Source organism: Lissotriton helveticus, chromosome 3_2 (genome assembly GCF_964261635.1).
Source record: "Lissotriton helveticus chromosome 3_2, aLisHel1.1, whole genome shotgun sequence".
Taxonomy (NCBI): Eukaryota; Metazoa; Chordata; class Amphibia; order Caudata; family Salamandridae; genus Lissotriton; species Lissotriton helveticus.
Genome location: NC_136062.1, coordinates 240,891,971 through 240,906,392, shown reverse-complemented (window position 1 = coordinate 240,906,392; position 14,422 = coordinate 240,891,971). Strand labels below are relative to the sequence as shown.

Here is a 14,422-nt window from a genome sequence, read left to right as displayed (position 1 = left end):
TATGCCGGGCAGCCATCCAAGTACATTTCCCAGGCCGAAAACCTGTAGGAGGGGAATACGCACCTTATCTACCACAGGCGGGACTCTCATCAGAAGACGTGGTGCAGATTACGGCCTAGGACGCTTATACGTTGCGGTTTACGGCTGTCCTGTCGACCCGGAGCCCCAGGCCTAAAACTACCAGACTGGTCCCAGGCCCGTGGCCCGGTGACGCATCCTGCAACTGGGGGCCGGCGCTCCCACGGCAAGCAACGCTGGCTGGGAAGCCCTTGGCGGGAGGACGTGAAGGTCGCGCGCAGCGGAAGGGGAGGTCGGGAAACGTCTGGAGCAGGGAACAAGTCCTACTCCCACGTAATATAGTGAGGGGCTAATTATCATACGCAATTCATACAAAACCTTACAAAAGTGATGCCATGGTCTTATAATAACACTCACTTAAACACGATCAAGGGCCTATTTGACAGAAACAGCAACATAACATAAACACAAATAGACACCTAAAGAACATTTTGGGTTTTGCTTTTTATAATTCATATGTATTTTTTACGTATATCATCAACGTTGCAACTATGGGCCCGATTCACAAAAGTAATCTGAGGCAAAATCCTAACTTTACTACGCCTAAAGGCCCTTTCTGAATACCGAAAGTCATAAATTTAGGATTTTGTCTCAGATTACTTTTATGAATCGGGCCCTGTGTTTGGAGGTGGCTGAAGGTGACAACAAACATGTGGAACTTGTAAATGACATTTTTTTAAACTGCATTTAGTGACTAATCAAATGTGCTGGGTTTGTTTTTAAAACATTAACGTTGCTGTTAATGGAAGAAATAGACGTGAGGTGGAACAGCAGTTCAGGCATTCAGCAGCATCAACAGTGTTATCCTAATAAAAGCTGTTGACCTTCAGTTCCACAACGTGCAGTGCCTTTTTCTCATCAGCATCTCAAACCTCCTGTACCAGATAAATGGCAACCCCCTCATTGTGCACAAAAGAAAGAATGCAGCTTTGACAAACTGAGGATTGAGTACAGTTAAATCAAACTATTAAATATTCACCCAAAATGGTTTAGCAAAAAAAAAGAACTGTTTTGGGTGGTGATAGTGCTCAGAAGAACAAAACTATAATAATAAGATAGGATTCGGGAAACAGCCTCGGATACAATCAATATTTATTAAATTAAAAACATTTACATTTTAATTAATGCATGAACTATGTTACAAAAGAAACAAGCCATGCTATTAATTGCATCAGGCAATCCTATTTATTTTTTTAACAATATTTGAAAACAAGATTTGCTAGAGGACTTCTTGAAAATAAAGAGATTAATAATATAAGATAACCAAAGTTTAAAAAAGAGTGATATGGCACGTATAATATTCAAGCAAGTTTAACACAGTACTTAAAATGTCGTTCTTGTTGCTGTGAAAATCTTCGCACAATATGTTATCATAGTCCAGCTGGGAAATTGAGATGGCAGGAAATTTCCTACCTTTATAAAAGAATTCCTAACCGAGACATGATTGCAAAAGTGTTGTTAAGACTAACATTGTTAAGATACTTATAGTATCTGAGATAACGTACTACACAGTTTCGAGTTTTAAAGAAAATAGCAGACTTCATTTACAATACTACTAAGCATTTTAAATCTAATCTACATGCCTTCTTGTGCTTTTGGCTGCCCTGAAGGTCTTCCCAGCACAGTTAGACCCCAGCATGAGGGCTGAGACCAGCCATAATGCTGCCTTTTTTGCAACCCACCCAGGGTCACTGCATTCAGGTCACAATCTTTGTTGAAAGTACACCCTGGCACTGTGTGCAGACTCATTGTCTAAAACTTCGTGCTTGCTTTTGTGTTTCCACCCACAGCTGACATTCAGGGAAAACTACCTCATAGCCATTATCACAAATTACTTGGATCAAATTGCACAACTTGTTATGAAATCATTCAAATGGTATCTTGTGCTAAAAGAAAACGAAAAACCACAAACAACAATGGAAAAGCTCAAGGAGTAAAGCAGGAGGATATGGTTATTAGAGGAGAGAGATAAAGGAGAGCAATGCAGAGTAGGAGAAAGAGGAAAAATTATTGTCTTCAGGTGGCCAGCGAGAGAAACTGGAAGACATCTATAGTGGGGCTGGTTCATAAACACCAGGGCTCGAGTCGGGGTACCACGCGGGTGGACGGCGTTCCCCCACGTCTTTTAACTTATTTTACCGGGTGGACACCGCCCCCATGCCCAAAAGCTGGACTGGACAATGATGGCGTTACTTACCGGACTGGCCGCCCCGTCGATCTCCCAACCTTGACATACTTCGTGCATACGTTCACTCCATTTCTTATTTCTTTTAGAACCATTTCCAACACCCCCCTTAATTCACACTACATTGACCCAGCGTTGCTTTACACATTAGCAACGCTTTACAGAGTTTGCCAATGAAGCGCACTTCTGTTTTCTCATCTTTCTTGGAACAACATGGTTTCCCTTATGAGGGGAATTGCAGCATTCCCTAAGAGTGATTTCTTTTCCATTGATAGAAATCTATGTTTTTTACCTTTTGTGAAGTCACTTCCTGTCGTGATGTCACTTCATGTCTTTGAGCGTCACCCCACTTCTATGTTTTTTACCTTTAGTGACGTCACTTACTTTCTGTCGTGATGTCACTTCCTGTCTTTGAGCGTCCCCCCACTTCTTTATTTAGGACTTGTGCCCTGATAAACACAGTTGTAAATCTACAACTGCAGGTCTAAGCACTTTCATCTAATTCTATGTCAGGACCGGAGGCTTCTGATTATGCTACTCAATTTCTTTACTGACTCAACAGCAGCCAATGAAAAGTAAACTACATAAGTAAAAAACAACATTTCCCATGAGACTTTGAACCACGCCTCCTCAAACAGCCAATGGCAACACATCATAGTGGACAAAGTAGAGAGGCACTATCTTGTCTTCCTCTTTCTTTGCTGCTCCGAAGTCAAGATAAGTACCTCTCTGTTTGGTTCCACTAGAATTATTTTGCCTTGTTAATCAATTGTCTTATCGCTTGTTTGCTTTGTTATGCACGAGTGGTGCTTATTGTAATATCGTTTTTCTGTATTTTCAGCTTGCACTCTGCTGCGCGTCTAATTTGCTTTTGCCTTGATTGATGGGTTCACGCTCTGCTTCTTCGCATGCCCTTTCACTTGTGTTTCGTTCCCCCTTTCAAGCGTGTGTTGCGCTTAGGTTTTTCCCCCGTATTGAGCCTTCCTGCTGCCGCCATCATCGCTGGATTTGTCCTCACTCGTTTTAGCATTTGCGGGGATTAGTCCCACCACAGGGAGCGAGGCTCGTGCGGAGCCTGGCCAGGCAGCCGACTTGCGCCTCGGGAGCTCGAGTGTGCGCGCAGTTCCCTCATCATTGCCGGAGAGATGTCTTACCCCAGGCTGAATCGGGGATCCACGCAGCTGGCATTGGAGAATTTAACAGGCCGGTTTGCAGCAATTAGAACAGCGTTTCAATCCCAGCACTGGTGAGCATTAACCCTTCAAGCCCCAGCTTGACTGGGAAGTTAATTTTTGGCACTCCTACTCTGTGCTACAGGTGGGGGTTATCACCCCCCATTAATCCTACAACTATCAGTATTTTGTAGAGTTTTCCTTTGCTCCTTTGCCCAGGCACTTCTCCCACCTGACGCCCTATCTTAAAAGAAAGTCTGTGCTGATAATTGTGCATCCCTCTGGGGAATTGTGGGTGAATATTTTTTGTTATTCAACTGAGACATGGTGGACTGTAAATTCTACCAGGAGGAGGTAGCTGTGTGTGAGGGCCAAGAGGACGAAGCATATTACTATGACGAGTCAATGGAAGATATTATGGACAAAAAGCTGGATGCCAAGCTGGATCAGGCGCTCTCCTCCACCTTATTACCTATATCCCAGCTTCTAGACCTTCTCGTACCTGCTAACCCTACACCCTCTGGGCCTTCCCCTTAACCTCCCGGCCTCCCATGGTCCCATGTGCACACTTATTCTAAGCTTTACAAGTCAAAATAGCAGGATCAAGATGGCGCCCGGGCCTTTCCACGCCCATTCCCCCTTCTATCCAGATTCCAGATACCACTACTGACACCGACACTGACTTCTCCCAAGAGTCCAGGCCTCGTAAATGCACTAAAAAACACAAACACTCTTCTTCCCCGTCCATCCCTCCCCCTTCATGTTTGACCCTTCCGACATCATCCACCCTCGCTCAACTGACTGGATCCCACCCCCGCAGTTGCCAAATACATGCAAACTCATTTACAAAAGAGTTTTGACAAGGATGTGAGGGCTTGCCTTAAATCGGAGTGTTCACGTCCTGATTTAGCGCACAAGGTGGCAGTTACTCCAGACATAGGCTCTTCAATGACCACCTTCTTGAAGAAATATAAAAATGATCTGAAAAAGGGATCAATGATGCCCTCCGGGCGTACCAAGATAAGGTACTGGACATTGCTGGCCCTCTGGTAAAAATTCTAGAGCTAGCCCTTCAAGCTCAGGAAACAGGGGCCGCTATTCACCCCGAGGTCTTGGCGGGGTGGGCCCAAAGGGCGATCTGTCTTCTTGGCAATGCTAACTGTGCCTTGGCCTCTGAACGGCACAAATCTGTCCTCCTGCGAATTGATCCGCAATTGGTGGAGCTAGCCTTGTCCAAACCGGGCCCGCTAGCAGTAGGTCAGCTTTTTGGCGAAAAATTTGTGAAGGACATTGCCAAGTTTGTGAGTACTTTTGCCTCACTAGATAAATCGCAGTCCTCATTGAAGAGAGTTTACCATCAGGTCTCTGGTAGGGCTGGGCGTGGCAGGGGACGCTCGCCCGGCCGCTACGTCAATCCCAGTCCTTAAAAAGGCTTCACTCCCAGGTGCAGAGGTTACACCCAAGAACCAGACTAAGCAGGCTTTTACCCATCCAGGTCTCGAGGCTTCAGTGGCCGTTTCAACATGGGTGTTACCGAGGATACAAAAACTTCGATTCCCAGTCCTCGGGTAAGTCCTTTGTTTCCGATGAGTACCCTATGGGGCAGATTGTTGCATTTTATTGTGAATTGGACACGTCTGACCACCGATGCATGGATCCTTTACACTGTACGGGGCTACCAGATAGAGCTTCTAGATTCCATGTGCCAGATGTCTCCTCCTCGCCCTCTCCTTTTTTCCCTTCAAGAACAGAATTTTATAGACTCAAACTTCAAGAGCTTTTGGCCAAACAGGCTATTGCCGTCGGGCCCTTCATCCCCGGAGGGTTTTGCAGCAAGGTCTTTCTGGTGCAAAAGAAAGGAGGAGGTCAGAGACTGGTCTTAAATCTCAGGGAATTCAACCCCTTTGTGATATACAGGCATTTCAAGATGGAGGGCATCCCTCTTCTGAGAAATCTCCTGTTAGAACGGGACTGGATGGTCCGCTTGGACCTGAAAGATGCCTACCTTACGGTCCCAATTTGCCCATCTCATCAGAAATTCCTTCAATTCCAATGGAAAGTGCAATAGTACCGTTACCGCTCAATCCTATTTGGCCTGTCGTCAGCCCCGTCAGTTTTCACCAAGCTCTTGAAACCAGTAGTCACCCACCTTCGAGAAATGCGAGTGCGCATGATTGTCTACCTCGGCGACATGCTGCTCTTGGTGCAGGATCGGAACCTTCTCCTCACTCATTTGGAGTGGACAATGTCCCTATTTCAGGACCTGGGCTTCGTCATAAACATCAAAAAGTCAATGATTCTTCCGAGCCAGCAAATAGACTTTCTGGGCTTCCTAATAGCTTCAGTTTCTGCGCAACTTCTTCCTTTAACCAAGATCAGATCTATCAAACGAGAGATCAAGAACACTCTGTCCAAACAGATGATTCCGTTGAGAGTATTGGCAGGAGTCATAGGTCTCCTGGCCTCCTCCATCCAAGCCATCTTTCCCGGGCCTCTTCTCTATCGAGCCCTTCAACGCCTCAAGATTTATTACTTACAAAAGAGGTTTCATTCCGATCACCTGATCCCCTTATCTCCAGACGCTCGAGAGGAGCTTCTTTGGTGGCTGGAGCACAAGACAGCCTGGAACGGAAGGGCTATTTTGTAACACCTCTCCAGACTTCATTATCGAGTCCTACGCCAGTCGTTGGGGTTGAGGCGCTCGATGTGGAGATTTTGCCACACGCGGACGTTGGTCAGCCGACGAGTTGAAATTGCACATCAACTGCCTCGAGTTATTAGCAGGATCGTTTGCGATAAAATCAATATCTCCTCTGAAGAGCAATTGTTGCATCCTCCTCCGGATGGACAATGTTTCGGCGGTGAGATACATCAATCGCCTAGGAGGAACAAAGTCACGTATGTTGGTCAACATTGTGAAGGAATTCTGGCATTTCTGCCTGAATCAGAAGATCAATGTCATAGCGGAATACCTGCTGGGCAAGCTCAATCAGGTGGCGGATTGGAACTCCAGATTCCTGCGGGATTACAGCGACTGGAAACTTCATCCTTCTCTGTTTGCAGAGATCATGAATATGCAATGTCCTTGCAAGATAGACCTCTTTGCCTCTGGTCTCAATGCCCATCTCCCACTTTTCTTCAGCTGGAGACCGGACCCGATTGCAATGGGAACGGAAGCAATCCTTCAGCATTGGGGGTCTCAGTGGAATTATGCATTTCCTCCTTTTGCTCTGACCCCGAGAGTGACGGCCCTGGTCCGTCGACAGGCAGCTTCGATAGTGTTGGTGACACCATTGTGGAAGACTCAGTCCTGGTTTCCCACACTATTGGAATTGTCTGTAGATCTTCCATTTCAACTTCCAATATTCCAGATGCTTCTCCAGGACCCAGTGGGAGCTCCCCATCTACTTGTCCTGCAGAACCAACTGTCTCTCATGGTATGGACGCTCTCAGGAGACACAAGAGCATTGACGGCCTTTTATCGGCGGCTGCCGGCTTTATATAACAAACCTGGGCTCCATCCACCCGGAAACGATATTTAGCTTCCTGGAAGCAATGGGTGGGTTGGTGCCTTCAACGGCAAGTGGATCCTGTGGGATCAGATGTTAAAGAGGTTTTGAATTTTCTGTCGGAATGTGCTGAATCGGGACTTTCATACAGGCCGGTTAACAACTTCAGATCAGCAATTTCGGCAGGTGATGATTCTATTGATGGTAAACCGTGGGGATGCATTCCATGGTATGTAAGTTACTCAAAGGTATTAGGGTAACTAATCCTCCTCGTCCCAGGTATTCAACGTTATGGGATGTCTCTAAGGTCCTTTCCTTACTTGAGTCTTGGCCGGATAATAAAGACCTTTCTTTGAAATAGCTATCGGCCAAGCTCACCATGTTGCTATATTTAATCTCAAGCCGCAGAGTGTCTGATGTGCGTACTCTAGATCTAGCAGGTAGAATGTTTTCTCCACAAGATGTCTCTTTCATCATCACAAGACGGACAAAAATGATGTCACGTTCGGTTGAGTATCCTGCTTTCCCGCACAATAATAAATTATGTGTTTTGCAATGTTTAAAAGTCTATGAGGAATGCACTCTTGCACATAGGTCTGACCCTTTGGGTCAATTGTTATCGGCGATTCAAAAACCTTTTAGACCGGTTACAGCTGCCACCTTGGCTAGGTGGGTCAGATGGGTGATGTCAGAAGCAGGAATTGATGTTTCTGTATATGGTGCTCATTGTGCTAGAGGAGCTATGACCTCTAAAGCATACATGTTAGGATCTCACTTAGAGGATATCTTGAAAGAGGCGGACTGGTTGTCAGATTCAATGTTTAAAGTGTTCTACTACAAGCCAATTGCTCATGTTTCCTCTGTTGTTATTGATGAGCTTTGAACCAGCATAATCTGAAGCCTCTGGTCCTGACATAGAATACAACATTTTCCAGCTATCGCAACAAGAATTTTAGATTCTATTAAGGACACAGAGGCGAGGAGTATCCCACCCGTTGGGACAGTTAATATACAACTGTGATGTTGTATGAGTAAATTTTCATAAATTGTTGATACCCACCCTGAGAAGTCAGACATTGTGGTTCCCTATTTTTCAAACTTGTTTCTGTTTCAGGGAACGATTCTAAACATAATTGAATTGCTGCTCCGGCTGGAGATGAACCACCTCGCTTTTGGAGGATGGGTGCTGCTCTTTGGATTCTTGGATTATATTCTCCATTGAGAATGGAACTCTGCTGTTTGTCTCTCTGTTGAGAGTTGGAACTGTGTTTATCGTTCAGACTTTATGGACTGGTTTGCACAGAAACAGGAAGCCAAGATGGGGGGGGGCAGAGCTAGCCAGCAACGAAGATGGCCGCATAGTCTGCAGGATATCAGAGGGCTACTTATAGCCATGGAAAAAGGACTACAGGGTGGCATAGCGTCGTTAAGTACCAAGATGGACGCCTTAACCTACCGCATGGACCGCATGGCGGAGCGCCTAGACAAACAAGCGGAGCGTGTAGACATGGCGGAGCGGCGTATCACGGAGGTGGAGGAGGCTCAGACCACCCTGGACTCGGAGAGTAGGCAGATGGCCAAAGCCATGCAGGTACTGATGGATAAGACGGAAGATTTAGAAGCTCGTTCTCGACGTTGCAACCTTCGAATTATAGGCCTTCCGGAGACCACACAGATGGGCAACTTGGAGCTATTCATAGAGAAGCTTCTCAAGACACTACTTGGCGACACTGTCTTTTCCGAGATGTTCGTAGTGGAGAGAGCGCACCGCTCTATAGGACCACAACCTAAACCAGGGGCTCCACCAAGATCTATCATTGCGAAATTGTAAAATTATAGAGACCGGGACACAGCGCTCTGATTGGCAAGGGAGAAGCAATCCTTACAATATGAGGGCTCCACCATTTCCATATTTCAGGATTTCACTGCTAGGGTACAGGAGGCACGACGACAATTTCTTCCGATGAAGAGCCAGCTGAGGGACATGGGGACCGACTACGCTATGCTGTACCCGGCGAAGTTGAGAATTAACAGGCAAGGAAAATCCTTTATATTCACGGACCCTAAAGCATTACAACGGGCACTGATGGAGTGGAGGAAGGAGTCGAGGGGTTCCCCACATAGAGAATCTGAGGAAGCGGGGAGTGCGCTCGAGGATCAGTACTGAAATCATGCCCCACTGGCCAATGTGCGGCTGCTCTTCCTGGGACCCTGCTACATTGGGACTATGTGCTTTGGCAGTACAAGCTGTTGAACATGGGTGACTGCTCACGAAATCTGGTAGGACAAGTGCCGTTGGTTGTTGAGATGAAGGCATTCCCAAGACACAAGTACACGGAGACGGGGGAGGCGGGGCGGCATACGGCATGAGAGTTTTATTATCTCTCCCACTGAACTAGACTTTGGCTCGCTACCTCTGCCCACCAGCGTATACCTCAGACTTTGGTTGGTGAAGGTGTAGAGTGTATGTGGGGGGGATTGTTGATTGTTTTGAGTGGGGGTTACGGGAGGGGGGAGATGGGATTGCAGTAGATTCGCGGCCTAGTTGGGGTTGGGCAGGTGTGGGAGGGGGTGAGCGGGAGGGGAGTTGTGCCGACGGGGACTGGAGACTGAGGCACGTTGATTGTTGGGGTTTTGAGGATTTTGTTTGTGTTTCGTCACACAGGCCAATCATAGTGGACTTGGGGACACATGTCACGCAGAATTCATTATGGCAAGAGTTGGTGGAGGGATGACATCTGACACACTCAGCCACGAAACACTTTTAGATAAGCTGACCTTGGTTACCTGGAACATCAGAGGCCTTAACGACCACAGGAAAGTAAGAAAAGTCCTACAATACTTAGCTAGGTATGACGTAGATATAGCCCTGTTACAAGAGACACATTTACCAACTGACAGCCGCTTGCTCAGTTACAGGGGACTGTCCGGCAATGTCCACGCTGCAGGTTTCACGTCCCATGCTAGAGGGGTACTCACATGGATTAACCCAAAAGCGCGCTTGACTTGGAAGCCCTTGGCAACAGACAGGGATGGTAGATACACAATCACTAGGTGTAGCGGTAAAGGGTTGGAGCTATGCGTAGTCAACATGTACGGGCCCAATTATGATAACCCTGAGTTTTACTCTGAAATAACAGCTAAGATTGCGATTTTCAGTGAGGGTGAGCTAATCTGGGGCGGGTACTTCAATATGACAAGACACCCCCATGTGGACAGGTCGGACGGGCCCAGTAGACGCCCTGCGGCTGCTGCTAGGGCACTCGAAAAAAACATGGAGCACATGGGCCTACACGACGCCTGGCGTCATAGATTCCCCACGCAGGGAGGGTACACGCACAACTCAGCGAAATTTAACATACATACACGCATAGACTATTGGCTCGCCGCGCAGTATCTGACCTCGGCCATACAACGGTGCGAGGTATTGCCCGGCACATATTCGGACCACTCGTCGGTCCTGATCTCCATAGCCGCGCCGGAGAAACGAATCCCGCCATTCATGTGGCGTTTTCCGCCCTACTCATTGCTAGACAACGCTTTTAAGGAGGAGCTGGCTACAGCCATTGACACGTTTTTCGAAGCTAAGGAAGGCTCGGTTACCTCGCTCCAAAGTATTTGGGAGGGGTTCAAACTCTACATAAGGGGGATAACCTTAGCCAAACACTCTGGGGTCTTAAAATCCATTAGGAATAGGTTGCAGGCACTCGAAGGTAAGCTTGGGGACTTGGAGAATCGACAATTGCACGGCTACACCGTCACTATAGCTAGAGAACTCACGGACACCTTGAGGGAATACAATAAGGAGGCAGACCTTGAGGTTAAACACCTGGGGAAATATGCCACGGCTAGAGTGTACGGGGAGGGGGAAAGGCCTGGTGCAGTGCTGGCGCAGTTGGTGAAGTGGGGTAAGAAAGCTGGTGGGGTGCCGGAGATGAGGTGTGAAGACACGGGGGAGCTGCTCACTAACACGCAGGTAGCGGAACGATTTGAGAAGTATTATGCTGCCCTATACGCCTCTAGAGGCCATGCGCCTGAAGAGCGCATCCTCGATTACTTAACTCACATCAAGCTACCGTGGCTTACGGATGTGGACCGGAGGTACCTAGTGCGACCTATAGAAAGGGAGGAGATAGTTTTGGCGCTCTCTACCATGCAGCCAGGTAAGGCACCAGGAAGTGACGGCATCACGGTGGCCTTCCTGGACCTACTGCTTCCCAGGCTGCTTGCCCTTTTCTAGGACATGGCGGAATCGGGCTCCATGCCTCCCACGATACGTGAGGCGATTTTAGTTACCATTCTTAAACCAGGCAAGAATCCAAGTGAATGCGCCTCGTATCGGCCGCTCTCGTTATTGAACGTAGATGCAAAGATTTTTGCTAAGTTGATTGCCAATCGACTGCGCCCTATGGTCTCTAAGCTGGTAGCCCCGGAACAGGCTGGCTTCGTCCCAGAAAGAAACCTCACCTATAATCTGAGAACGGTGTTCGCAGCCTTTAAGCATACGCACCCGGAGATCCCCGCAGTGGCAGTCTTCTGAGACATGGAGAAGGCCTTTGACTCTGTCGAGTGGCCGTTCCTACAGCACGTGCTGAGACGAATGGGGGTGGGTCAGCTTTTCCTGGATCTCCTGACTGCACTATATACCCCCCGACGGCTCGGATCTGTGTGGACTCGCTGGTCACCAGACCAATTAGGATAGAGAAGGGCACGAGGCTGGGCTGCCCTCTGTCCCCGATTTTATATGCATTGGTGGCAGAACCCTTGACCTGTGCACTCCGCGAATACCATAGTCACAGAGGGATACGTTTCCCCACATACGAGTTGATAGTATCCAGATACGCGGATGACACACTGCTCTATGTTAAAGAACCGGAAACCCATTTATCGACGGTCTTGCGTGAAGTGGTGATGTTTAGCTCTCTAACCCGTATACACATACATTGGAATAAGTCCATGATGTTCCCCCTTACCCTGGCCACGAGGAGGTTTGACCCGGAATACCCCATACAATGGACCACTGACTCAGTGCGTTATTTGGGGATCCGGCTACATACGGATCCCGACGTGCTGTTGAGGGAAAATTATAGCACTGCTATCTCCAAACTGGAGGATGAATGGTGGATAACGCTGCCCTTGTCCCTTCTGGGGAGAGTGGCCTTAATGAAGATGGTGGTTCTGCCTCGACTTCTATTTCTGTTCTGCAACATACCCATGGTGCTGTCAAAACACTTTTTTGAGCTGTTGCGCGCCCTTATGGTCCGCCTAGCGTGGGCAGGGAAGCAGCCTAGGGTCGCTTGGTCTATTCTCATAAGGCCCTACGGGGCGGTAGGATTGAACGCCCCGGACTTGGAGCTCTATTTCAGAGCGGCACAGGCTGCACCAGCATATCACTGGATACACGGCCCTAGGGACATACCCCACGTCCGTATGGAAGCGATAGTGGCTGACCCCACGCCGCTACCGGCACTGCTGACTCTTCAGAGAGATCGGTGGACTGGGTACCTTGACTCCCTGAACGCGGTGGTACACGCTTGGCATCACCTCAAGGAGACCCAGGCGTGCAGCGTGCTTTACGCTCTGGCGGCAGCGATCGAGTGGACCTATTGACTGACCCCATGCCAGGAAAAGGCAGTGGAAATCACTCTGAAAGACCTGAATATTCAAACGATGGGAGACTTGTTAGAGGATGGGGTGGTGCGCTCATGGTAGCAGGTACGGGCGGGTACAGAGGATGGACGCCTGCTGGGGCAATTTCAATATCACAGAGTTAGACATGCGTTGAGGTCGCTCCTGGGAGAAGAGATGGAGGAGCCGCAAAAAGTTGCAGCCTTCGAATACGTAGTAACTGCCAAATCACCTGCTAGGTTGATAGCTAGGCTATATTCTATAACACTAGCGGAAAGAACAGCAGACTATGCCAAGCCGCGACTTGCGTGGTAGACTGATATGCAAAGGGAGCTAGAGGAGACATGGCGATATTGCTGCTCTAGCACCAAATGTATTTCATTGAACGGCAGGCATAGGCTCGTACACTTTAAATACCTGAATAGAACCTAGTACACGCCAGAAAGACTCCACAGATACAAGCTGCGAAACACTCCTGCGTGTGAGAGGTGCACGGCGCTGGTAGCCGATTTCATACATGTAGCATGGCACTGCCCGGAGATACACGATTTTTGGAGAGCAGTGTATAGGGAGGTTAATAGTACGGCAGGGCTGACACTGACACCTGACCCTTTACTAGCACTATTGGGATATTCCAAGCCCCTGCGCCCGGCGAATAAACGACTGGTTGTCATGGCCTTCTTGATAGCGATGAGATACGTCGCAATGAGATGGATGAGGGGCCCACCCCCTAGATTACAACAGTGGACGAGGGAAATGCTGTACTGCTGTACGCAGACGGAACTCTATAGCGAACTGTTACCACCTAGGAATAGACCTAAAAACTTTTGGGCATGCTTCATGGAACGCAGACTGGAACAGCAAGAAGCGGACACAGACGATGGGGACATGGCGCTGGGAATCGCGAAGGATATAACGAATGAGGTAGCGACTGACGTAGATACAGTCTAAAATAACACGTCTTGAGGACGAAGGGATGTCAGTGGGTCTACTTGGAAGGACGGGAGGGGGGGCTATGTTCTATGGAGGACGGTCTTGACTGCAGTGCCCCATACAACTCGAGGGCGGGTACAGGGGAAGCTACTATATTGATGTCATGCAAATGCACCATGTGATGCTGATGGAATGTAAGATAACAACAAGCGCTTTGTCCAAAACTATGTATTTTGATATTGCCTGTGACGGTCATTGTTTTGTTTATGTTTTTCCTTTCTTTTTCTTGAAACACCAATTAACAAATTATTTTTTTTTAAAAAGCATTACCCATAAGGAACAGCAAAAAAAAAAAAACCAGGAAGCCAAGATGGTGCCTCTCTATATTGTAAACTATGATGTGTTGCCATTGGCTGTTTGAGGAGGCGTGGTTCAAAGCCTCATGGGAAATGTTGTTGTTTACTTATGTAGTTTACTTTTCATTGGCCACTGTTGAGTCAGTAAAGAAATCGAATAAGCATAATCCTCGCCTCCATGTCCATAATAGAATCTAAAATTCTTGTCGCGATAGCTGGAAAAGTTTGTATTATACATGAAATGTAAAGGGTGCAAGTACAGCCATCCCAGCAATAAAATATATTCCACATCTTTACAGGTTTTTCCACAAGATCAGGGCAAAAATACAAACAGAGGTGGTAAATCTCCATTCAGGTATTTTCCTCCAGATAGTAGAAACTGGGAGACCAAGGCCGGTAACATGCACTTATCTCTGGGCCCCACATATAACTTCTGAAATTCTCTTGTTTCCCCATAGCTTCGGTTGCACACAGTATCTCTTTATGTTGCTGTTGCAGCAGGGGTGTCTCCTCATTATGTTGCCACCTGGGTTCTATTGCCACACTTTCTGGTGAGTGTGA

The 14,422-nt window shown here is 47.7% G+C and overlaps 1 long non-coding RNA gene across 1 annotated transcript in view; it reads right to left on the bottom strand.

The window, feature by feature from the left end:
* Window positions 1-226, bottom strand: part of LOC144826275 (uncharacterized) — a 359,567-nt gene extending 359,341 nt beyond the window's left edge. The window contains exon 1 of the long non-coding RNA XR_013609753.1: window positions 64-226. This is a non-coding gene — a long non-coding RNA (uncharacterized LOC144826275). The remainder of the gene's footprint in view (window positions 1-63) is intronic.
* Window positions 227-14,422: the final 14,196 nt, after the last annotated feature.